Source organism: Pseudophryne corroboree, unplaced genomic scaffold (genome assembly GCF_028390025.1).
Source record: "Pseudophryne corroboree isolate aPseCor3 unplaced genomic scaffold, aPseCor3.hap2 scaffold_2490, whole genome shotgun sequence".
NCBI lineage: Eukaryota > Metazoa > Chordata > Amphibia > Anura > Myobatrachidae > Pseudophryne > Pseudophryne corroboree.
Window position 1 is genome coordinate 192 of NW_026969147.1, and position 24,018 is coordinate 24,209.

A 24,018-nucleotide genomic window follows, 5' to 3' on the forward strand; every position below is an offset into this window, starting at 1 on the left:
TCCTATTAGTGCTTCATCTACACGTTATAGCCCTGAATTTTCCAATGCCTATCTCTTTGCAAAAGAGAGATATTGGCAAGGAAAAGCTGCATTGTACTTTTGCATTTTTCTCCCAAACGAAAGACACTAGAATGAAAATTTTAAAGCCTCCTGTTAGTGCTTCATCTACACGTTATAGCCCTGAATTTTCCAATGCCTAGCTCTTTGCAAAAGAGAGATATTGGCAAGGAAAAGCTGTATTGTACCTTTGCATTTTTCTCCCAAACGAAAGACACTAGAATGAAAATTTAAAAGCCTCCTGTTAGTGCTTCATCTACACGGTATAGCCCTGAATTTTCCAATGCCTAGCTCTTTGCAAAAGAGAGATATCGGCAAGGAAAAGCTGTATTGTACCTTTGCATTTTTCTCCCAAACGAAAGACACTAGAATGCAAACTACAGGTAGTGCTGCAGGGCCCACACCCTTTTACTTGCCTTACAGAGCAGCTCTGGAGCTGTTACAGTGCCCAGCTGCTGCAAGAAATCAGCTTGAATGCTTCAGGGGATGGGGCATGGCCAACATGAGCCCCACACCAAAGGAGGGGGGAGGTGTTTAATGCGAACTAGGGGTCATCCAAGCACTGCAAAAGGCCGCCATGCCCTGCATGCCCCTTTTCTCTTTTCATATGCAGATGAGGGTTCCAGTCAACTTTGGCCCACTGCTTGGATAACATCACCGTATGCAAATCCGTCTGCTGCAGACCTTCCCCCAGGAGTGCTTGTACTAGTTGTTGCATATGGTTTGATATTTGATGGTGCTTCAGTATTAGGCAGCCTTCCGCCCTCCCATGTTCATCTGAAAAGATGTGGTCTCCCTGCAGTTGTTGTCCCCAGATGAGAGTTCACTTGTGCTGCCTCAGTTGAATCTCCTTTACTTGACAGAGATGTGCCTGAGCAGCTGCCCTCACCAGCCCTATCCCAAATCATACTTATTTTGCATAGGAGATACCATGGTCATGAAGATTGTTCTCCAAGGGTGAGGTTCATTCATTGCATTCTGGGTATGCTGACCCCTGTGATTTTCCCAAATGTGGGAAACTCGACTGCATTATTTGTGGTAGTGGGGGACTGTGTTTGTGCTTTCCTCTGGTCAGCTCTGGTAAAAGTCAGATTTCTTTGTCTCAGATCTTCCTCTAGCCTTGTTCTTCTTTCGAGAGTTCCCTTGTGCTGCCTCAGTTGGATCTCTTTCACTTGACAGGGGGGTGCCCGAACAGCGACCCTCCCCAGCTCTAGCCCAACTCCTACTTACCTGCCAGGTGAGATACTATGATCATGAAGGTGCTTCTCCCAGGGCAAGGCTCACCCATTGCACTCTGGGTGTGCTGCCCCTGCGATTTCCCCAAATGTGGGAAACTTGACTGCATAATTTGTGTTTCCCCTGGTCGGCTCTCGTATAATTCAGATCTCTTTGTCTCAGGTCTCTCTCCAGCCTAGTTTGCTGTCTGTTTCCACTTCTCTTTCTTCAACCGCACCCTTCTATACCCTTGTGCACTATCCTGACTTCTCCTCCCGTCTGCTTACTTTGTGCCTTCCAATGCACAATGCAAACTACAGGTAGTGCTGCAGGGCCCACACCCTTTTACTTGCCTTACAGAGCAGCTCTGGAGCTGTTACAGTGCCCAGCTGCTGCAAGAAATCAGCTTGAATGATTCAGGGGATGGGGCATGGCCAACATGAGCCCCACACCAAAGGAGGGTGGAGGTGTTTAATGCGAACTAGGGGTCATCCAAGCACCGCAAAAGGCCGCCATGCCCTGCACGCCCCTTTTCTCTTTTCATATGCAGATGAGGGTTGAAGCCAACTTTGACCCACTGCTTGGATGACATCACCGTATGCAAATCCGTCTTCTGCAGAACTTCCCCCAGGAATGCTTGCACTAGTTGTTGCATTTGGTTTGTTGTTTGGGGGTGCTTCAGTATTAGGCAGCCTTCTGCCCTCCCATGTTCATCTGAAAATATGTGTTCTCCCTGCAGTTGTTGTCCCCAGATGAGAGTTCCCTTGTGCTGCCTCAGTTGAATCTCCTTTACTTGACAGAGATGTGCATGAGCAGCGGCCCTCCCCAGCCCTATTCCAAATCATACTTATTTTGCATAGGAGATACCATGGTCATGAAGATTGTTCTCCCAGGGTGAGGTTCATTCATTGCATTTTGGGTATGCTGACCCCTGTGATTTCCCCAAATGTGGGAAACTTGACTGCATTATTTGTGGTAGTGGGGGACTGTGTTTGTGCTTTCCTCTGGTCAGCTCTGGTAAAAGTCAGATTTCTTTGTCTCAGATTTTCCTCTAGCCTTGTTCTTCTTTCGAGAGTTCCATTGTGCTGCCTCAGTTGGATCTCCTTCACTTGACAGGGGGGTACCCGAGCAGCGACCCTCCCCAGCTCTAGCCCAACTCCTACTTACCTGCCAGGTGAGATACTATGATCATGAAGGTGCTTCTCCCAGGGCAAGGCTCACCCATTGCACTCTGGGTGTGCTGCCCCTGCGATTTCCCCAAATGTGGGAAACTTGACTGCATAATTTGTGTTTCCCCTGGTCGGCTCTCGTATAATTCAGATCTATTTGTCTCAGGTCTCTCTCCAGCCTAGTTTGCTGTCTGTTTCCACTTCTCTTTTCTTCAGCCGCTCCCTTCTATACCCTTGTGCACTATCCTGACTTCTCCTCCCGTCTGCTTACTTTGTGCCTTCCAATGCACAATGCAAACTACAGGTAGTGCTGCAGGGCCCACACCCTTTTACTTGCCTTACAGAGCAGCTCTGGAGCTGTTACAGTGCCCAGCTGCTGCAAGAAATCAGCTTGAATGCTTCAGGGGATGGGGCATGGCCAACATGAGCCCCACACCAAAGGAGGGGGGAGGTGTTTAATGCGAACTAGGGGTCATCCAAGCACTGCAAAAGGCCGCCATGCCCTGCATGCCCCTTTTCTCTTTTCATATGCAGATGAGGGTTCCAATCAACTTTGGCCCACTGCTTGGATAACATCACCGTATGCAAATCCGTCTGCTGCAGACCTTCCCCCAGGAGTGCTTGTACTAGTTGTTGCATATGGTTTGATATTTGATGGTGCTTCAGTATTAGGCAGCCTTCCGCCCTCCCATGTTCATCTGAAAAGATGTGGTCTCCCTGCAGTTGTTGTCCCCAGATGAGAGTTCACTTGTGCTGCCTCAGTTGAATCTCCTTTACTTGACAGAGATGTGCCTGAGCAGCTGCCCTCACCAGCCCTATCCCAAATCATACTTATTTTGCATAGGAGATACCATGGTCATGAAGATTGTTCTCCCAGGGTGAGGTTCATTCATTGCATTCTGGGTATGCTGACCCCTGTGATTTTCCCAAATGTGGGAAACTCGACTGCATTATTTGTGGTAGTGGGGGACTGTGTTTGTGCTTTCCTCTGGTCAGCTCTGGTAAAAGTCAGATTTCTTTGTCTCAGATCTTCCTCTAGCCTTGTTCTTCTTTCGAGAGTTCCCTGGTGCTGCCTCAGTTGGATCTCCTTCACTTCACAGGGGGGAACCCGAGCAGCGACCCTCCCCAGCTCTAGCCCAACTCCTACTTACCTGCCAGGTGAGATACTATGATCATGAAGGTGCTTCTCCCAGGGCAAGGCTCAACCATTGCACTCTGGGTGTGCTGCTCCTGCGATTTCCCCAAATGTGGGAAACTTGACTGCATAATTTGTGTTTCCCCTCGTCGGCTCTCGTATAATTCAGATCTCTTTGTCTCAGGTCTCTCTCCAGCCTAGTTTGCTGTCTGTTTCCACTTCTCTTTTCTTCAGCCGCTCCCTTCTATACCCTTGTGCACTATCCTGACTTCTCCTCCCGTCTGCTTACTTTGTGCCTTCCAATGCACAATGCAAACTACAGGTAGTGCTGCAGGGCCCACACCCTTTTACTTGCCTTACAGAGCAGCTCTGGAGCTGTTACAGTGCCCAGCTGCTGCAAGAAATCAGCTTGAATGCTTCAGGGGCTGGGGCATAGCCAACATGAGCCCCACACCAAAGGAGGGTGGAGGTGTTTAATGCAAACTAGGGGTCAGCCAAGCGCCGCAAAAGGCCACCATGCCCTGCACGCCCCTTTTCTCTTTTCATATGCAGACGAGGGTTGAAGCCAACTTTGACCCACTGCTTGGATGACATCACCATATGCAAATCCATCTGCGGCAGGCCTTCCCCCAGGAATGCTTGCACTAGTTGTTGCATTTGGTTTGTTGTTTGGGGGTGCTTCAGTATTAGGCAGCCTTCTGCCCTCCCATGTTCATCTTCAGGGGATGGGGCATGGCCAACATGAGCCCCACACCAAAGGAGGGTGGAGGTGTTTAATGCGAACTAGGGGTCATCCAAGCACCGCAAAAGGCCGCCATGCCCTGCACGCCCCTTTTCTCTTTTCATATGCAGATGAAGGTTGAAGCCAACTTTGACCCACTGCTTGGATGACATCACCGTATGCAAATCCGTCTTCTGCAGAACTTCACTTGACAGGGGGGTGCCCGAGCAGCGACCCTCCCCATCTCTAGCCCAACTCCTACTTACCTGCCAGGTGAGATACTATGATCAGGAAGGTGCTTCTCCCAGGGCAAGGCTCACCCATTGCACTCTGGGTGTGCTGCTCCTACGATTTCCCCAAATGTGGGACACTTGACTGCATAATTTGTGTTTCCTCTAGTCGGCTACTCGTATAATTCAGATCTCTTTGTCTCAGGTCTCTCTCCAGCCTAGTTTGCTGTCTGTTTCCACTTCTCTTTTCTTGAGCCGCTGCCTTCTATGCCCTTGTGCACTCTCCTGACTTCTCCTGTCTGCTTACTTTGTGCCTTCCAACGCACAATGCAAACTACAGGTAGTGCTGCAGGGCCCACACCCTTTTACTTGCCTTTCAGAGCAGCTCTGGAGCTGTTACAGTGCCCAGCTGCTGCAAGAAATCAGCTTGAATGCTTCAGGGGCTGGGGCATAGCCAACATGAGCCCCACACCGACGGAGGGTGGAGGTGTTTAATGCGAACTAAGGGTCATCCAAGCGCCGCAAAAGGCCGCCATGCCCTGCATACCCCTTTTCTCTTTTCATATGCAGATGAGGGTTCCAGCCAACTTTGGCCCACTGCTTGGATGACATCACCGTATGCAAATCCGTCTTCTGCAGACCTTCCCCCAGGAATGCTTGTACTAGTTGTTGCATTTGGTTTGTTGTTTGGGGTGCTTCAGTATTAGGCAGCCTTCAGCTCTCCCATGTTCATCTGAAAATATGTGTTCTCCCTGCAGTTGTTGTCCCCAGATGAGAGTTCCCTTGTGCTGCCTCAGTTGAATCTCCTTTACTTGAAAGAGATGTGCCTGAGCAGCGGCCCTCCCCAGCCCTATCCCAAATCATACTTATTTTGCATAGGAGATACCATGGTCATGAAGATTGTTCTCCCAGGGTGAGGTTCATTCATTGCATTCTGGGTATGCTGACCCCTGTGATTTCCCCAAATGTGGGAAACTCGACTGCATTATTTGTGGTAGTGGGGGACTGTGTTTGTGCTTTCCTCTGGTCAGCTCTGGTAAAAGTCAGATTTCTTTGTCTCAGATCTTCCTCTAGCCTTGTTCTTTTTTTGAGAGTTTCCTTGTGCTGCCTCAGTTGGATCTCCTTCACTTGACAGGGGGGTGCCCGAGCAGCGACCCTCCCCAGCTCAAGCCCAACTCCTACTTACCTGCCAAGTGAGATACTATGATCAGGAAGGTGCTTCTACCAGGGCAAGGCTCACCCATTGCACTCTGGGTGTGCTGCTCCTACGATTTCCCCAAATGTGGGACACTTGACTGCATAATTTGTGTTTCCTCTGGTCGGCTACTCGTATAATTCAGATCTCTTTGTCTCAGGTCTCTCTCCAGCCTAGTTTGCTGTCTGTTTCCACTTCTCTTTTCTTGAGCCCCTGCCTTCTATGCCCTTGTGCACTCTCCTGACTTCTCCTGTCTGCTTACTTTGTGCCTTCCAACGCACAATGCAAACTACAGGTAGTGCTGCAGGGCCAACACCCTTTTACTTGCCTTACAGAGCAGCTCTGGAGCTGTTACAGTGCCCAGCTGCTGCAAGAAATCAGCTTGAATGCTTCAGGGGCTGGGGCATAGCCAACATGAGCAGCAAGATGCAGCACTGGACTATTAGTAATGTACTGTTGTATGCTGAGCACCACAATGCAGCACAAGACAATGAGCAGTGATACTGAGCACTGATGAGGATACTACTGAGAACTGACACTGAGCAGGAGAGACACACTACTAGTATTACTGAGCAGCAATAAGTAACCACTGATACTGGGCACTGATATTGAGATTTCCACTGAGAGAACATAGCCACGTCCTCTCCGCTCTCTCTTCAATGCACGAGTAAAAATGGCGGCAACGCGCAGCTCTTTATATGGAATCCGAATCTCGCGAGAATCCGACAGCGGGATGATGACATTTTCCCTTGTTCTGGTTTTCCGAGTCAGGCGGGAACAACCGAGCCTGCCACGGACCAGTGTAAACCACGTGGAGTTCGTCGGGAATTCGGTTCTCGGAGAACCGAACCCGCTCCTCTATATATACTATATTACTATGTTACTGTAGTATACAGAACACCACAATGCAATGAGCAGTGATAGTGAGCACTGATGAGGATACTAGAACTGACACTGAGCAGCAAGATGCAGCACTGGACTATTAGTAATGTACTGTAGTATGCTGAGCACCACAATGCAGCACAAGACAATGAGCAGTGATACTGAGCACTGATGAGGATACTACTGAGAACTGACACTGAGCAGGAGAGACACACTACTAGTATTACTGAGCAGCAATAAGTAACCACTGATACTGAGCACTGATATTGAGATTTCCACTGAGAGAACATAGCCACGTCCTCTCCGCTCTCTCTTCAATGCACGAGTAAAAATGGCAGCAACGCGCAGCTCTTTATATGGAATCCGAATCTCGCAAGAATCCGACAGCGGGATGATGACATTTTCCCTTGTTCAGGTTTTCCGAGTCAGGCGGGAACAACCGAGCCTGCCTCGGACCAGTGTAAACCACGTGGAGTTCGTGGGGAATTCGGTTCTCGGAGAACCGAACCCGCTCCTCTCTACCTTATACCCATCAATTTTTTTATTTTCAATCTAAGCCCCTGCAGTTTTCTGTAAGCATCTGCTTCGCTATGATGATCAACAAGTCACAAGGGCAAACACTCAGGGCTTGAGGCGTAGATCTTAGGACCAGCTGCTACAAGCATGGCAGAGGTGTCACTATCACTGGTGACACCCAGAAAGGTGGCGAGGGAGATTGTAATGCAGTGCGCGCAGATAAACAGCGCAATGGTAAAAAGGAGGCATGGTTTCATAGGTAGGGGCGTGGCCTGGTGGCCTGAATCTACATTTTGTTGCTCCGGGTGTCCCGGGGGTTGGGGGCTGCACCCGGGGACTAGTGTGTGAGCTGTGCTGGCTCCTGCACAGTGACAGGGCATGGCCACCCAGCATGACGCCTCCCTTCTTGACCATGCTGTAATTGCAGTCGCACTGCAGTTCAGCGTGATCATAAAAAATGGTGTAGGCTCCTGCTGGTGCAGGCTGTAGAGAAAAGCTGCTGTGACCACGCCCCCTGTGTCTCCTCCGTTGCAGACCCCATTTTGAAGCCTTGCCCCCGGACTAAGAGAAAAGTATGCCCTTGCGCACTATCCTGACTTCTCCTCCCGTCTGCTTAATTTGTGCCTTCCAACGCACAATGCGAACAACAGGTGGTGCTGCAGGGCCCACACCCTTTTACTTGCCTTACAGAACAGCTCTGGAGCTGTTACAGTGCCCAGCTGCTGCAAGAAATCAGCTTGAATGCTTCAGGGGATGGGGCATGGCCAACATGAGCCCCACACCAAAGGAGGGTGGGGGTGTTTAATGCGAACTAGGGGTCATCCAAGCACTGCAAAAGGCCGCCATGCCCTGCATGCCCCTTTTCTCTTTTCATATGCAGATGAGGGTTCCAGTCAACTTTGGCCCACTGCTTGGATAACATCACCGTATGCAAATCCGTCTGCTGCAGACCTTCCCCAAGGAGTGCTTGTACTAGTTGTTGCATATGGTTTGATATTTGATGGTGCTTCAGTATTAGGCAGCCTTCCGCCCTCCCATGTTCATCTGAAAAGATGTGGTCTCCCTGCAGTTGTTGTCCCCAGATGAGAGTTCCCTTGTGCTGCCTCAGTTGAATCTCCTTTACTTGACAGAGATGTGCCTGAGCAGCGGCCCTCACCAGCCCTATCCCAAATCATACTTATTTTGCATAGGAGATACCATGGTCATGAAGATTGTTCTCCCAGGGTGAGGTTCATTCATTGCATTCTGGGTATGCTGACCCCTGTGATTTTCCCAAATGTGGGAAACTCGACTGCATTATTTGTGGTAGTGGGGGACTGTGTTTGTGCTTTCCTCTGGTCAGCTCTGGTAAAAGTCAGATTTCTTTGTCTCAGATCTTCCTCTAGCCTTGTTCTTCTTTCGAGAGTTCCCTTGTGCTGCCTCAGTTGGATCTCTTTCACTTGACAGGGGGGTGCCCGAACAGCGACCCTCCCCAGCTCTAGCCCAACTCCTACTTACCTGCCAGGTGAGATACTATGATCATGAAGGTGCTTCTCCCAGGGCAAGGCTCACCCATTGCACTCTGGGTGTGCTGCCCCTGCGATTTCCCCAAATGTGGGAAACTTGACTGCATAATTTGTGTTTCCCCTGGTCGGCTCTCGTATAATTCAGATCTCTTTGTCTCAGGTCTCTCTCCAGCCTAGTTTGCTGTCTGTTTCCACTTCTCTTTTCTTCAACCGCTCCCTTCTATACCCTTGTGCACTATCCTGACTTCTCCTCCCGTCTGCTTACTTTGTGCCTTCCAATGCACAATGCAAACTACAGGTAGTGCTGCAGGGCCCACACCCTTTTACTTGCCTTACAGAGCAGCTCTGGAGCTGTTACAGTGCCCAGCTGCTGCAAGAAATCAGCTTGAATGCTTCAGGGGATGGGGCATGGCCAACATGAGCCCCACACCAAAGGAGGGTGGAGGTGTTTAATGCGAACTAGGGGTCATCCAAGCACCGCAAAAGGCCGCCATGCCCTGCACGCCCCTTTTCTCTTTTCATATGCAGATGAGGGTTGAAGCCAACTTTGACCCACTGCTTGGATGACATCACCGTATGCAAATCCGTCTTCTGCAGAACTTCCCCCAGGAATGCTTGCACTAGTTGTTGCATTTGGTTTGTTGTTTGGGGGTGCTTCAGTATTAGGCAGCCTTCTGCCCTCCCATGTTCATCTGAAAATATGTGTTCTCCCTGCAGTTGTTGTCCCCAGATGAGAGTTCCCTTGTGCTGCCTCAGTTGAATCTCCTTTACTTGACAGAGATGTGCATGAGCAGCGGCCCTCCCCAGCCCTATTCCAAATCATACTTATTTTGCATAGGAGATACCATGGTCATGAAGATTGTTCTCCCAGGGTGAGGTTCATTCATTGCATTTTGGGTATGCTGACCCCTGTGATTTCCCCAAATGTGGGAAACTTGACTGCATTATTTGTGGTAGTGGGGGACTGTGTTTGTGCTTTCCTCTGGTCAGCTCTGGTAAAAGTCAGATTTCTTTGTCTCAGATTTTCCTCTAGCCTTGTTCTTCTTTCGAGAGTTCCATTGTGCTGCCTCAGTTGGATCTCCTTCACTTGACAGGGGGGTACCCGAGCAGCGACCCTCCCCAGCTCTAGCCCAACTCCTACTTACCTGCCAGGTGAGATACTATGATCATGAAGGTGCTTCTCCCAGGGCAAGGCTCACCCATTGCACTCTGGGTGTGCTGCCCCTGCGATTTCCCCAAATGTGGGAAACTTGACTGCATAATTTGTGTTTCCCCTGGTCGGCTCTCGTATAATTCAGATCTATTTGTCTCAGGTCTCTCTCCAGCCTAGTTTGCTGTCTGTTTCCACTTCTCTTTTCTTCAGCCGCTCCCTACTATACCCTTGTGCACTATCCTGACTTCTCCTCCCGTCTGCTTACTTTGTGCCTTCCAATGCACAATGCAAACTACAGGTAGTGCTGCAGGGCCCACACCCTTTTACTTGCCTTACAGAGCAGCTCTGGAGCTGTTACAGTGCCCAGATGCTGCAAGAAATCAGCTTGAATGCTTCAGGGGATGGGGCATGGCCAACATGAGCCCCACACCAAAGGAGGGGGGAGGTGTTTAATGCGAACTAGGGGTCATCCAAGCACTGCAAAAGGCCGCCATGCCCTGCATGCCCCTTTTCTCTTTTCATATGCAGATGAGGGTTCCAGTCAACTTTGGCCCACTGCTTGGATAACATCACCGTATGCAAATCCGTCTGCTGCAGACCTTCCCCCAGGAGTGCTTGTACTAGTTGTTGCATATGGTTTGATATTTGATGGTGCTTCAGTATTAGGCAGCCTTCCGCCCTCCCATGTTCATCTGAAAAGATGTGGTCTCCCTGCAGTTGTTGTCCCCAGATGAGAGTTCACTTGTGCTGCCTCAGTTGAATCTCCTTTACTTGACAGAGATGTGCCTGAGCAGCTGCCCTCACCAGCCCTATCCCAAATCATACTTATTTTGCATAGGAGATACCATGGTCATGAAGATTTTTCTCCCAGGGTGAGGTTCATTCATTGCATTCTGGGTATGCTGACCCCTGTGATTTTCCCAAATGTGGGAAACTCGACTGCATTATTTGTGGTAGTGGGGGACTGTGTTTGTGCTTTCCTCTGGTCAGCTCTGGTAAAAGTCAGATTTCTTTGTCTCAGATCTTCCTCTAGCCTTGTTCTTCTTTCGAGAGTTCCCTGGTGCTGCCTCAGTTGGATCTCCTTCACTTCACAGGGGGGAACCCGAGCAGCGACCCTCCCCAGCTCTAGCCCAGCTCCTACTTACCTGCCAGGTGAGATACTATGATCATGAAGGTGCTTCTCCCAGGGCAAGGCTCAACCATTGCACTCTGGGTGTGCTGCTCCTGCGATTTCCCCAAATGTGGGAAACTTGACTGCATAATTTGTGTTTCCCCTCGTCGGCTCTCGTATAATTCAGATCTCTTTGTCTCAGGTCTCTCTCCAGCCTAGTTTGCTGTCTGTTTCCACTTCTCTTTTCTTCAGCCGCTCCCTTCTATACCCTTGTGCACTATCCTGACTTCTCCTCCCGTCTGCTTACTTTGTGCCTTCCAATGCACAATGCAAACTACAGGTAGTGCTGCAGGGCCCACACCCTTTTACTTGCCTTACAGAGCAGCTCTGGAGCTGTTACAGTGCCCAGCTGCTGCAAGAAATCAGCTTGAATGCTTCAGGGGCTGGGGCATAGCCAACATGAGCCCCACACCAAAGGAGGGTGGAGGTGTTTAATGCAAACTAGGGGTCAGCCAAGCGCCGCAAAAGGCCACCATGCCCTGCACGCCCCTTTTCTCTTTTCATATGCAGACGAGGGTTGAAGCCAACTTTGACCCACTGCTTGGATGACATCACCATATGCAAATCCATCTGCGGCAGGCCTTCCCCCAGGAATGCTTGCACTAGTTGTTGCATTTGGTTTGTTGTTTGGGGGTGCTTCAGTATTAGGCAGCCTTCTGCCCTCCCATGTTCATCTGAAAATATATGTTCTCCCTGCAGTTGTTGTCCCAAGATGAGAGTTCCCTTGTGCTGCCTCATTTGAATCTCCTTTACTTGACAGAGATGTGCATGAGCAGCGGCCCTCCCCAGCCCTATTCCAAATCATACTTATTTTGCATAGGAGATACCATGGTCATGAAGATTTTTCTCCCAGGGTGAGGTTCATTCATTGCATTTTGGGTATGCTGACCCCTGTGATTTCCCCAAATGTGGGAAACTTGACTGCATTATTTGTGGTAGTGGGAGACTGTGTTTGTGCTTTCCTCTGGTCAGCTCTGGTAAAAGTCAGATTTCTTTGTCTCAGATTTTCTTTTAGCCTTGTTCTTTTTTCGAGAGTTCCCTTGTGCTGCCTCAGTTGGATCTCCTTCACTTTACAGGGGGGTACCCGAGCAGCGACCCTCCCCAGCTCTAGCCCAACTCCTACTTACCTGCCAGGTGAGATACTATGATCATGAAGGTGCTTCTCCCAGGGCAAGGCTCACCCATTGTACTCTGGGTGTGCTGCTCCTGTGATTTCCCCAAATGTGGGAAACTTGACTGCATAATTTGTGTTTCCCCTGGTCGGCTCTCGTATAATTCAGATCTCTTTGTCTCAGGTCTCTCTCCAGCCTAGTTTGCTGTCTGTTTCCACTTCTCTTTTCTTCAGCCGCTCCCTTCTATACCCTTGTGCACTATCCTGACTTCTCCTCCCGTCTGCTTACTTTGTGCCTTCCAATGCACAATGCAAACTACAGGTAGTGCTGCAGGGCCCACACCCTTTTACTTGCCTTACAGAGCAGCTCTGGAGCTGTTACAGTGCCCAGCTGCTGCAAGAAATCAGCTTGAATGCTTCAGGGGATGGGGCATGGCCAACATGAGCCCCACACCAAAGGAGGGTGGAGGTGTTTAATGCGAACTAGGGGTCATCCAAGCACCGCAAAAGGCCGCCATGCCCTGCACGCCCCTTTTCTCTTTTCATATGCAGATGAGGGTTGAAGCCAACTTTGACCCACTGCTTGGATGACATCACCGTATGCAAATCCGTCTTCTGCAGAACTTCCCCCAGGAATGCTTGCACTAGTTGTTGCATTTGGTTTGTTGTTTGGGGGTGCTTCAGTATTAGGCAGCCTTCTGCCCTCCCATGTTCATCTGAAAATATGTGTTCTCCCTGCAGTTGTTGTCCCCAGATGAGAGTTCCCTTGTGCTGCCTCAGTTGAATCTCCTTTACTTGACAGAGATGTGCCTGAGCAGCGGCCCTCCCCAGCTCTATCCCAAATCATACTTATTTTGCATAGGAGATACCATGGTCATGAAGATTATTCTCCCAGGGTGAGGTTCATTCATTGCATTATGGGTATGCTGACCCCTGTGATTTCCCCAAATGTGGGAAACTCGACTGCTTTATTTGTGGTAGTGGGGGACTGTGTTTGTGTTTTCCTCTGGTCAGCTCTGGTAAAAGTCAGATTTCTTTGTTCAGATCTTCCTCTAGCCTTGATCTTCTTTCGAGAGTTCCCTTGTGCTGCCTCAGTTGGATCTCCTTCACTTGACAGGGGGGTGCCCAAGCAGAGACCCTCCCCAGCTCTAGCCCAACTCCTACTTACCTGCCAGGTGAGATACTATGATCATGAAGGTGCTTCTCCCAGGGCAAGGCTCACCCATTGCACTCTGGGTGTGCTGCCCCTGCGATTTCCCCAAATGTGGGAAACTTGACTGCATAATTTGTGTTTCCCCTGGTCGGCTCTCGTGTAATTCAGATCTCTTTGTCTCAGGTCTCTCTCCAACCTAGTTTGCTGTCTGTTTCCACTTCTCTTTTCTTCAGCCGCTCCCTTCTATACCCTTGTGCACTATCCTGACTTCTCCTCCCGTCTGCTTACTTTGTGCCTTCCAATGCACAATGCAAACTACAGGTAGTGCTGCAGGGCCCACACCCTTTTACTTGCCTTACAGAGCAGCTCTGGAGATGTTACAGTGCCCAGCTGCTGCAAGAAATCAGCTTGAATGCTTCAGGGGATGGGGCATGGCCAACATGAGCCCCACACCAAAGGAGGGTGGAGGTGTTTAATGCGAACTAGGGGTCATCCAAGCACCGCAAAAGGCCGCCATGCCCTGCACGCTCCTTTTCTCTTTTCATATGCAGATGAGGGTTGAAGCCAACTTTGACCCACTGCTTGGATGACATCACCGTATGCAAATCCGTCTTCTGCAGAACTTCCCCCAGGAATGCTTGCACTAGTTGTTGCATTTGGTTTGTTGTTTGGGGGTGCTTCAGTATTAGGCAGCCTTCTGCCCTCCCATGTTCATCTGAAAATATGTGTTCTCCCTGCAGTTGTTGTCCCCAGATGAGAGTTCCCTTGTGCTGCCTCAGTTGAATCTCCTTTACTTGACAGAGATGTGCATGAGCAGCGGCCCTCCCCAGCCCTATTCCAAATCATACTTATTTTGCATAGGAGATACCATGGTCATGAAGATTGTTCTCCCAGGGTGAGGTTCATTCATTGCATTTTGGGTATGCTGACCCCTGTGATTTCCCCAAATGTGGGAAACTTGACTGCATTATTTGTGGTAGTGGGGGACTGTGTTTGTGCTTTCCTCTGGTCAGCTCTGGTAAAAGTCAGATTTCTTTGTCTCAGATTTTCCTCTAGCCTTGTTCTTCTTTCGAGAGTTCCCTTGTGCTGCCTCAGTTGGATCTCCTTCAGTTTACAGGGGGGTACCCGAGCAGCGATCCTCCCCAGCTCTAGCCCAACTCCTACTTACCTGCCAGGTGAGATACTATGATCATGAAGGTGCTTCTCCCAGGGCAAGGCTCACCCATTGCACTCTAGGTGTGCTGCTCCTGCGATTTCCCCAAATGTGGGAAACTTGACTGCATAATTTGTGTTTCCCCTGGTCGGCTCTCGTATAATTCAGATCTCTTTGTCTCAGGTCTCTCTCCAGCCTAGTTTGCTGTCTGTTTCCACTTCTCTTTTCTTGAGCCGCTCCCTTCTATGCCCTTGCGCACTATCCTGACTTCTCCTCCTGTCTGCTTACTTTGTGCCTTCCAACGCACAATGCGAACTACAGGTAGTGCTGCAGGGCCCACACCCTTTTACTTGCCTTACAGAGCAGCTCTGGAGCTGTTACAGTGCCCAGCTGCTGCAAGAAATCAGCTTGAATGCTTCAGGGGCTGGGGCATAGCCAACATGAGCCCCACACCAAAGGAGGGTGGAGGTGTTTAATGCAAACTAGGGGTCAGCCAAGTGCCGCAAAAGGCCACCATGCCCTGCACGCCCCTTTTCTCTTTTCATATGCAGACGAGGGTTGAAGCCAACTGTCAAAGTCAGAAAAATGTCTCAATGCACGTTGCCATATTTGCACCGCACACTGGTCCGCGCTGCGCGTGCATGCGCTCTCCCGTGGATTCGCATACCCGCAATAACGTGCACTCGCAGGCGCGGTATGCGTATTTACGGTAGAGTTTATGTAGTCGTAGCGTGCGACTCATTCGTTACAAATGTTCACAATTAATGTAGTTTATAGATCATGGTCCCTTTGATAGATTCTGAAAGTTTGGTTAAAATACAATGTCCCAGAGCTGAGGAATCCCTCTTTATATCGTACAAAGGGTCTAACAGGAATCACACAGCAGTGTTTGGTACCCATCGGAAGAGTATTTAATTAGCAATATTCCGGTGTTGGTTTGGAGCGTATTAATCGCTCGTGCGAATAGTTATGGACATAAGAAGTTTATGTCCATTTCTATTAATTACACATACTCAGGTATGCGGCGGGAAACCCAGTTTCCCACCCACCTGAGCTGTTGGAAATCGTCACAGCCCACCTGTATGAATCACCCTATGACCTTTTGTTATGATACAGGGCCGAATTCCTTCGGCCAATGGACAATGGGATTGTAGGACCAGGAGATTGCATTGTGTGTGGGGCATAAATAGGCAGGCCGACCACATCCAGCTCTGACTCTCTCATCAACGGTTATCTGCTGATAGCCGGGAGCTGGATATCGAGGCGCAGGCGATCATACCCTTTGTGCGTAAGTTTCTCTCCGTAATCATTGTCTTTCTGTGAGCCAATTTCTCTCATCTCATCTCTCTCTCTCTCTCTCTCTCTCTCTCTCTGTTCTGTTCTCTCATATCTCCCCTAGACTAGGCTAGTATTGTATTGTATTAGATAGTATTGTATTGTATTGCATTTAGGTCAGTGTAGTATTGTCTTTTTGTATTTATTGTTTAGTTCTGTGGTTAGGAAGTCTCTGTTATATTGTAGTGTATCATTTGTACTGTTATCCCCTTTTTACAAGTATATTAGATATAATACAGTTAATAGGCTTTGGAACCTAAACCAGTATCTGTGCATTTTCTATAGTGATAAGTGTTCACTTGAGCGTCGGTGACGCTCAAGCAGCTTTGTAGTTAGTCAGGTTACACAAGGTTGCACTTACACCCTGTACTCACATTAAGGTATTCAGTGTATTTCATTGGTATAAGGTTTTATCATAAAGGTATAGTGTTGTGAGCGTCTGCATCGCTGGTGACCTCCTCGTGGTCTCGAGCGTAAGCTACGCCATAGCGAATCATTACCCTAGACATAACCAATAACGTGTCCTGTGATCCCTGGGCCGTGAGCGAACGTGACGCTTGAGCGTCTCGCCTACGGCTGAGCGATCGTTACGCAACTAGCGTACCATTACGGTACTTCTTCAGTAAACAGCGTACAGTGTTCTTAGCTTCATAAAGGGTTGTTTATACGACAAAGGAATTTAGCATTGTCAATTGCGGGCTCGTCCTATCCTTCTCATATCTGCACTAGGTAGATCAGCAGACATTATCCCTCCAGCAAAGGGTGGGAGGTTGTCTCATAGTGCTGGCGGGATAAGCGTCTGCTTCGCTTAGATAAAGAATGCTGAAGGAATCCGGGAACCGGAAGTAAGAACAAAACGCTTGTGTCTTTTAAAACTTTTATTTCTCTTCTGTCTTGCGTATACACGCACGCATACATATATCTGCATTTCTGTTTCATTTTTCGTATATCACTATTCCTGTTTGCCAATTTTATAGTTGATAGAAAGTGCTAAAAAGAGATTTGCTGTTATTTAATAGTAGAGGTGATAGTTAAAGTATAGAACAAACACACGGTTTGTCTGAGATACAAGGCAGTCAGTGTGGATTGCGGTAGATGATCAGGGATCATTTACATTGATAAAAATATATTGTGTTACGGTGGATCCTTTGCATTGCATACACGTGTCGCTAACAAAGACTAGCGTACGCAATCCAAAAGGCAGACGCACGCAGCGTTCATTACGCAACGTAGCGTCCGGTTACGCCCACGTAGCTCAAGTTGTGATAAAGTGAAGTAACGCAAAGGCGATAATTAACGCACAGCGGTAGATAACGCGAAGCGGTAAATAACGCAAATCTATTTTTGGAAAATCTGAAATTTAGTTTAACAGATCCTGCTCCTAATTGGTAACACTTTTGGCCTAAAGACAATTTCTGCGCAGAAATAGACATAGAAACAAAGTGTACATGTGTTGAGTGAGTGTGTTTTGTATACAAAAGTTTATATAACTTTAAGGTGGAACCAAAAGGAAAGCCGGGTACTCGTCAAGGGACATACGTGTAAGTGACATATACGGTGGCCAGGGAGGCATCCCTGGTTAAATAATATTTGAGCATTAGAGTATAGCGGACCATAAGGTAACAAGACCAGGAGGTCATAAGGTAACAAGACCAGGAGGTCATAAGGTAACAAGACCAGGAGGTCATAAGGTAAAAGGTCCGCTATAAAAGTCCAGTGGCACAACGCCTGGGGTGTTGGTGCAGAACCCATATAGGCCATACAAGCTCTGGCTGAAGGAATCGCAGCCGGAAACATAGATTCCATTGATCTTTCAGTACATGACAAGTAGTGCTCGTATACTGAACGATTGGACCGCACGTTATTGTGTGCAGTAGTTAGTAATCTGACCTAATACCATTAGAGTAAAGTGGTCACAAACGCTATCTGTACATTCTGACGTGATTTGTGTAATTTTTTATTTTTGGAAGGGAAGTTCGCTGGTCACTCAGGAACTATCTAACAACCCCAACTTTACTGGAAAGAGTAAGTGTCCTGCGGGTAACCCTCATATGTTCCAGTAAACTAAAGGTTCACAGGGGCCCTAGGTTGGGTACAGCAGCTCTGGCTACAGTGATTGCAGCACAGGCCAACGTGGGCGAGAAGTAAGTGGGGTACTTGATAAACCACCACCGCCGGCCTGCCCAAGGACATCTTGGTTTGTTTGTAAGGGTTCGCTGAAAGCCTTGATATTCAAGGAGGAATAAGCAACGCCTGCAGATTATGGGGGCCATTTGTTCAGGTAGGGGGCGATCAACCCTGGTTCAGGTTGATTCTGTGAACCGACCAGTTGGGTCGGCACGATATGTAATGTGTGAAAAATATGGAATTCACACCGAATCTTTATGTGATGAATGGGAGAGAATGACTGTACAAGACAGGGACAAATTCCCAAGAATAGGTAGCTTTAGTCCAGAAGTGTTACAAAATTTAAGGAGGAGGATATGTCTCGTAAAATCAACAAAGAGACGAATTCAACATCATGATTGTTTACAGTTATGGCACCAGGAAGGTGAGATACAGAGAGGTTTGGCTCTGGCGGCAGGATCTGGGGCAGTCAGGAAGTTGATTGCCACAGCTCCTCCTCCACCATACATTGCAGGAGAGAAGTTGATTGCGGAGAGAAACGCACTGGGTTGTAAAACACAAACTCTTAGTAACCCTGTAAATGTTAATGATGTTAACCAAATAACTCATGCAAGTATTAACCCGTGCAAGATGTACCCTGTTTTGAACCTTCCTCAGGAGTGTGATCAAGAAGACGATTCAGCAACAATTTCAGCTCTCTCTCTTGCAGCCACCATAGCAGAGACCACAGTAGGCACAGCGACACCCACGAGATTAGTGAAAGCCCCTAGCGGAGGGATAGGTGAGGTCGTGTCAACGGGTAAGTACGGCACCATGCACTACACTGAAACAATTGTACCACAACAAGCAGTAGAATCTACACAGGAAGAGGCTGTTAGAATTGCTCCTGTAAGGGTAATAGCAGTTCCCAATGGAAAAACAGATGTGTCTGGAGCCACTCCCATAAGGAACATTGCCATGTACACTCCATTTTCCAGAATGGAATTAAGAACAATAGTGTCCGAATTTCCTGACCCCAGGAAGGATTTAGTTGCTAGCCAAAAATACATCAGGGATCTAGGTAACACTGTAGAACCCAACAACAAGGATTGGCAGATACTGCTAAGAGCTTGTTTACCTTCCAATGTTGATGCAACTCAGTTTTTAGCTGATTGTGCATTGGATAAAGATGTACCGCTTACAGACGTGTACAACAAGGATAATGTAAAGAGGATAAATTTACAGCTAAAAGAGTATTTCCCAGCCGTTGTTAAATGGAATAAAATATTTTCCATTAAGCAAAAGGAGTCCGAAACGGCAACAGAATATTTTCACCGGGCACTATTAGAAATGGCAAAGTACACTGGTATAGAAGACATTAAGACCAACCCAAACCATCGGGAAGTAGCAGTATCCGTACTGATGGATGGTTTAAAGGAAACATTAAAGACTAGGGTTCAGACCACGCAACCGTGCTGGCGAGGTCTGTCAGTGTCCGGCTTGAGAGAGGCTGCTATTGATCACGACAGAAACATCACTAGGCACAGGGAATCGCAAAGTGATAAGTTGATGTCCGTAAGTATACAGGCGCTGACCACAAGGCAGCCTGCGTATGTACCACCGAATCCTGTGGGTAAGGCAAGTGTAATAACATGTTTTTCTTGTAACAGACCGGGACACTTTGCACGAGAATGTAGAACAAAGAATGTACAAAGGTCTTTTCAACCCCCTAGACAACAACACAACACACGACATTGGGAGCAGGGTCCACAGAGGCGGAGTTTTGAGCCACATACAGGGGAAACAAAAAGATATCCCCCAAACAGAGACTGGCATGCCTCTGGTAGTTCCCAGCTAACTCCCTCACAAGTAGTTGCTGCCAGCGGGATTCTGGGAGGTCAGCATACCCAATAGGGGTGTGGCCATACCTGTAATCTGCAGCCAGTTAAGTTGATTGCCAGTCTTGGAAGCGAACCAGAGATTGCAATCAATGTGGCTGGTAAAACTTTAAACTTTCTTGTAGACACAGGGGCGGCCAAGTCAGTGATAAATTCGACAGTGGGCATGAGAACCACTGGTAGGACAATTCCAGCCATGGGAGTAACAGGAGTAGTCCAGCACTACCCTGTTAGCAAACCAGCCGAGATTACAATAGGGCCTTTGTATACCAAGCATTCCTTTTTGCTGGCTGCATCGGCACCAACTAATCTCCTGGGGAGAGACTTACTATGTAAAATGGGTTGCGTCATTTATTGTACCCCTGAAGGTGTATTCTTGGACATTCCTGAGAATCACGCTCAGGAAGTACGAGACATGTTAGACTCCCCATCAAAATTAATGTCACATTCCATTATGACAAATAGGAATCCATCCCAAGTAGAAGAGATGATATCTCAGATACCAGAGTCACTTTGGACAAAAGATGGACAGGACACTGGATTAATGGCAAACGTAGCTCCAGTAGTTGTGCAAGTAAAAGATGGTAGGATAGCTCCAAAAATCCCACAGTATCCTCTGAAGCCAGAGGTGGAGCTAGGAGTTTTTCCCGTAATAGAGCGCTTGCTACAACAGGGCATTCTAGTAAGAACGTCCAGCACCGCAAATAGTCCCATCTTCCCTGTTAAAAAGAGTGGGGGGAGGGGTTACAGGCTAGTGCAGGATCTAAGGGGGATTAACAAAATAGTTGAGAGTCAGTTCCCCGTAGTGCCTAATCCAGCTGTCATCCTAATGCAAATTCCTCCCACTGCCAAATTTTTCACTGTTATTGACCTCTGCTCCGCTTTCTTTTCGGTACCTCTGCACCCTGACAGCCAATATTTGTTTGCATTCACATACAGAGGAGTCCAATACACGTGGACTCGGTTACCCCAAGGTTTCATAGATAGTCCAAGTATATTTTCTCAGGCTTTGTATGATTGTTTACAGTCTTTCCAACCAGACAGTGGATCAGTATTGATACAGTATGTGGACGATTTATTACTGTGTTCAGATTCACTGGAAGCATCTCTGAAGGATACGAAACAGCTCCTGTTTCATCTTTCAGACACAGGTCACAAGGTTTCCAAAGACAAGTTGCAATTATGCCAAGCTAAGGTAAAATATTTGGGACACTGTCTAACACAAGGACTGAGACACCTGACCGCTGATAGAATCCAAGCCATTAGAGACATGACACTGCCACAAACCCAGCAACAGATCAGGACGTTTTTAGGAATGTGTGGGTATTGCCGTAATTGGATCCCAGGGTTTTCCATATTGGCGCTACCTTTGCAGGAAATGGTCTCTTCAAACAAACCTGATCGGATTTCGCATACAGACGAATCTGAAACAGCATTTGAGAGACTCAAACAGTGCCTAACGCAGGCACCAGCACTAGGTATGCCAGACTATGGGAAACCCTTTGAACTATACGGAACAGAAAGTGCTGGGTGCGCAGCAGGTGTACTAACACAAAAACACGGTGATGCCAGCAGGCCAATTGCATACTACAGCGCCCAGCTAGATACGGTAGCGCGATCCCTCCCCACATGCTTGCGTAGCGTTGCGGCGATAGCATTGCTAGTAACGAAAAGCGAAGATGTCGTGCTAGGCCACAACCTCACAATCCATACACCGCATGCGGTATCTGCCTTATTGAATTCTGCCCAAACCAGACACGTCTCATCTGCAAGGTTTACAAGATGGGAATTGGCATTAATGGCCCCCGTAAACATCACCATAAGGAGATGCAGCGCATTAAATCCTGCAACATTTCTCCCAGGTGTGCCTGGTCAGACACAAAGGGTGGAAGGTGAGAGTGATGGGGAAGGAGGATTTAATGCAAAGGAAGATACACATGATTGTATGGAATATTTGACCCAAAATTTTACCGCAAGGCCTGACATCAGTGACAATCCACTGGAAGATGCAGAACTCACGTTCTACACGGATGGTAGTTGTCACAGACAGTCAGACTCGGGAGACTTGTGTACTGGATACGCAGTCGTAGATGACCAAGACACCATAGAAGCGGAACCGCTAGGCCCACCTCACTCAGCCCAGGTTGCTGAACTGGTCGCCCTAACCAGAGCATGTGAATTGGCTAAGGGTAAGTCAGCCAATATCTACACCGATTCCAGATACGCGTTCGGGGTAGTCCATGATTTCGGAGCCCTATGGCGGCTCAGAAATTTCATGACGGCAGCTGGTACACCGATAGCGCATGCAGCTCACATAAAAAGGCTTCTAACAGCGATACAGGAACCCGACAGAGTGGCTGTTATCAAATGTAAAGCACATACATATAGCCAAGACCCAGTATCCCTTGGTAACAGCCGAGCAGACGAAGCCGCAAAGCTTGCAGCTGCTACCCCCACACGGACAGACACCACACAGTTGATGGTATTTAATACCATCAACACACAGAAGTTGTGTGAGATGCAGAATCTGTGTTCCACACAGGAAAGAGCAGTCTGGAAGGCAAAGGGATATGGCCAGGAGTCCTCAGGGCTCTGGACGGATGGACATGGTAAACCAGTGGCCCCCAGGGCATACCTTCCATGTCTGGCTGAAGCAGCTCACGGGCTGACTCATCTAGGCAAGGAGGGGATGTGCAAATTGGTAAGAGCATACTGGTGCGCCCCAGGATTCTCCTCTCATGCGAGTAAAAGAGCAATGTCATGCCTTACCTGTCTGAGAAAGAATATTGGAAAAGCAATACCTACAGAACCATCCCATATCCCACCTGCCGGCGGCCCTTTCCAGGTAATACAAATTGACTTCATTCAATTACCCCCATGTCGAAATTTGAAATATGTACTTGTCTGTATAGATGTTTTCTCGAATTGGGTCGAGGCTTTTCCAGCAGCTACAAATACCGCTATGTTTACAGCTAAGAAAATTGTGCAGGAATTTGTATGTAGATATGGTATCCCTAGAATCATTGAAAGTGATAGGGGTACCCATTTTACAGGTGATGTCTTTCAAGGAATGTGTAAATTGATGGGTATTGATAGTAAGCTACACACTCCGTACCGTCCACAGGCGAGTGCGAAGGTCGAAAGAGTGAACAGCACTATTAAAAATAAATTGAGTAAAGTAATGGCAGAGACAGGATTGACGTGGCCAGAAGCTTTACCCATTGTTTTGTATAGCATCAGAACCACTCCCAGGTCCCCTCTTAATCTGTCTCCTTTTGAAATCTTGTTTGGTCGACAACCGCATGTCATGATTAACCCTCAGGATGATTTGAAATGTAACAATGAAGTAACTGTAAAGTACTTGATTAACATGAGTAAACAGTTGAGGAATCAAAATGATAATCTGAAGTTGGTGATTCCTGATTTACCAGATAGTAATTGTCATGACATTGAACCTGGGGATTATGTAATGATACGAAATTTTCTACGCTCAGGTTGTCTTATTGATAGATGGGAAGGACCATACCAGGTCTTATTGACTAGCACCACAGCATTGAAGGTTGCTGAGAGAGAGACTTGGGTCCATTCATCCCACTGCAAAAAGGTTGCTGATCCAGAGAAGTCCCGCGATAAGGAACAGACGGTAGAGGTTGTATCACTGGAGTGTCTGTTCCAGGAGGATTGAGGCGGCACCTGAGCCTTGAAAATCGAAAGCAGCTGTCGACTCCCTTCTCCCTTTTATTGTTTTTCTCCACTTCCCAGCCCCTCTCCCTTAAAATTTCTTTTTCCCCCTCCTCATTCTTCTCTATTTCCTCCTCAAAGATGGACTTGCCCCAAGAGACTGTGATCCGGATTTTGATGTTAACCATGATGTTGACCAGAGCAGTCTGTTCCGGCGAGAGTACCATAGAGGTCGAAAGAGGTTCTGGAATGGGTTCCGATTATGATGATGGAGGCGTAGTTTTCCAAGATCAACCAAACCAACAAGCAAAGGCGAGTATCAGAAAACGATCCGATAGAAGAAATTGTGATGGATTGTTAGCTGAAGAAAATTGTATCTGTAGGCTCTGTGATAATCTGGTTGAAGATGGATGCATAAAGAAATGCCAATCTAGTTTTAATATCCATATAGACCGGCATCCATTGAGTGACTATCACTCCTTAGTGGGTAACGTGTTAAACCAAACAGATTGTTGGGTATGCTCTCAAGTACCTCAGGGTCACAGCAAATCAGGGCTAGTACCATTTCCTTTAACGTTAGGGGAGGTACTTGAGCTAAGTGGTGGGAGACCGGTGGACCGGAGGTTTAATAT

General features: G+C 48.0%; 19 non-coding genes and 2 pseudogenes across 19 annotated transcripts; all 21 read left to right on the forward strand.

Annotated features, from left to right (window-relative positions):
• The first annotated feature begins 963 nt into the window (after nt 1-963).
• LOC135011639 (U1 spliceosomal RNA) lies at nt 964-1,127 on the forward strand. The gene has a single exon (XR_010210700.1). It is a non-coding gene; the product is annotated as a U1 spliceosomal RNA (small nuclear RNA).
• Nucleotides 1,128-1,279: 152 nt separating this feature from the next.
• Nucleotides 1,280-1,442, forward strand: LOC135011651 (U1 spliceosomal RNA). The gene has a single exon (XR_010210712.1). It is a non-coding gene; the product is annotated as a U1 spliceosomal RNA (small nuclear RNA).
• A 673-nt stretch (nt 1,443-2,115) lies between these two features.
• On the forward strand, nt 2,116-2,279 carry LOC135011640 (U1 spliceosomal RNA). Its single transcript, XR_010210701.1, has one exon. It is a non-coding gene; the product is annotated as a U1 spliceosomal RNA (small nuclear RNA).
• Nucleotides 2,280-2,431: 152 nt separating this feature from the next.
• LOC135011655 (U1 spliceosomal RNA) lies at nt 2,432-2,594 on the forward strand. The gene has a single exon (XR_010210716.1). It is a non-coding gene; the product is annotated as a U1 spliceosomal RNA (small nuclear RNA).
• Nucleotides 2,595-3,268: 674 nt separating this feature from the next.
• Nucleotides 3,269-3,432, forward strand: LOC135011666 (U1 spliceosomal RNA). Its single transcript, XR_010210722.1, has one exon. It is a non-coding gene; the product is annotated as a U1 spliceosomal RNA (small nuclear RNA).
• A 152-nt stretch (nt 3,433-3,584) lies between these two features.
• On the forward strand, nt 3,585-3,720 carry LOC135011669 (U1 spliceosomal RNA; annotated as a pseudogene).
• An 835-nt stretch (nt 3,721-4,555) lies between these two features.
• LOC135011668 (U1 spliceosomal RNA) lies at nt 4,556-4,719 on the forward strand. The gene has a single exon (XR_010210724.1). It is a non-coding gene; the product is annotated as a U1 spliceosomal RNA (small nuclear RNA).
• A 670-nt stretch (nt 4,720-5,389) lies between these two features.
• On the forward strand, nt 5,390-5,553 carry LOC135011643 (U1 spliceosomal RNA). Its single transcript, XR_010210704.1, has one exon. It is a non-coding gene; the product is annotated as a U1 spliceosomal RNA (small nuclear RNA).
• A 152-nt stretch (nt 5,554-5,705) lies between these two features.
• On the forward strand, nt 5,706-5,869 carry LOC135011674 (U1 spliceosomal RNA). The gene has a single exon (XR_010210726.1). It is a non-coding gene; the product is annotated as a U1 spliceosomal RNA (small nuclear RNA).
• Nucleotides 5,870-8,293: 2,424 nt separating this feature from the next.
• On the forward strand, nt 8,294-8,457 carry LOC135011677 (U1 spliceosomal RNA). The gene has a single exon (XR_010210729.1). It is a non-coding gene; the product is annotated as a U1 spliceosomal RNA (small nuclear RNA).
• Nucleotides 8,458-8,609: 152 nt separating this feature from the next.
• On the forward strand, nt 8,610-8,772 carry LOC135011652 (U1 spliceosomal RNA). Its single transcript, XR_010210713.1, has one exon. It is a non-coding gene; the product is annotated as a U1 spliceosomal RNA (small nuclear RNA).
• Nucleotides 8,773-9,446: 674 nt separating this feature from the next.
• Nucleotides 9,447-9,610, forward strand: LOC135011641 (U1 spliceosomal RNA). The gene has a single exon (XR_010210702.1). It is a non-coding gene; the product is annotated as a U1 spliceosomal RNA (small nuclear RNA).
• Nucleotides 9,611-9,762: 152 nt separating this feature from the next.
• On the forward strand, nt 9,763-9,925 carry LOC135011656 (U1 spliceosomal RNA). The gene has a single exon (XR_010210717.1). It is a non-coding gene; the product is annotated as a U1 spliceosomal RNA (small nuclear RNA).
• A 674-nt stretch (nt 9,926-10,599) lies between these two features.
• LOC135011644 (U1 spliceosomal RNA) lies at nt 10,600-10,763 on the forward strand. The gene has a single exon (XR_010210705.1). It is a non-coding gene; the product is annotated as a U1 spliceosomal RNA (small nuclear RNA).
• Nucleotides 10,764-10,915: 152 nt separating this feature from the next.
• LOC135011670 (U1 spliceosomal RNA) lies at nt 10,916-11,051 on the forward strand (annotated as a pseudogene).
• Nucleotides 11,052-11,752: 701 nt separating this feature from the next.
• Nucleotides 11,753-11,916, forward strand: LOC135011647 (U1 spliceosomal RNA). Its single transcript, XR_010210708.1, has one exon. It is a non-coding gene; the product is annotated as a U1 spliceosomal RNA (small nuclear RNA).
• Nucleotides 11,917-12,068: 152 nt separating this feature from the next.
• On the forward strand, nt 12,069-12,231 carry LOC135011667 (U1 spliceosomal RNA). Its single transcript, XR_010210723.1, has one exon. It is a non-coding gene; the product is annotated as a U1 spliceosomal RNA (small nuclear RNA).
• A 674-nt stretch (nt 12,232-12,905) lies between these two features.
• On the forward strand, nt 12,906-13,069 carry LOC135011646 (U1 spliceosomal RNA). The gene has a single exon (XR_010210707.1). It is a non-coding gene; the product is annotated as a U1 spliceosomal RNA (small nuclear RNA).
• Nucleotides 13,070-13,220: 151 nt separating this feature from the next.
• LOC135011649 (U1 spliceosomal RNA) lies at nt 13,221-13,383 on the forward strand. Its single transcript, XR_010210710.1, has one exon. It is a non-coding gene; the product is annotated as a U1 spliceosomal RNA (small nuclear RNA).
• Nucleotides 13,384-14,057: 674 nt separating this feature from the next.
• Nucleotides 14,058-14,221, forward strand: LOC135011642 (U1 spliceosomal RNA). Its single transcript, XR_010210703.1, has one exon. It is a non-coding gene; the product is annotated as a U1 spliceosomal RNA (small nuclear RNA).
• Nucleotides 14,222-14,373: 152 nt separating this feature from the next.
• On the forward strand, nt 14,374-14,536 carry LOC135011672 (U1 spliceosomal RNA). The gene has a single exon (XR_010210725.1). It is a non-coding gene; the product is annotated as a U1 spliceosomal RNA (small nuclear RNA).
• The last annotated feature ends 9,482 nt before the right edge of the window (nt 14,537-24,018 follow it).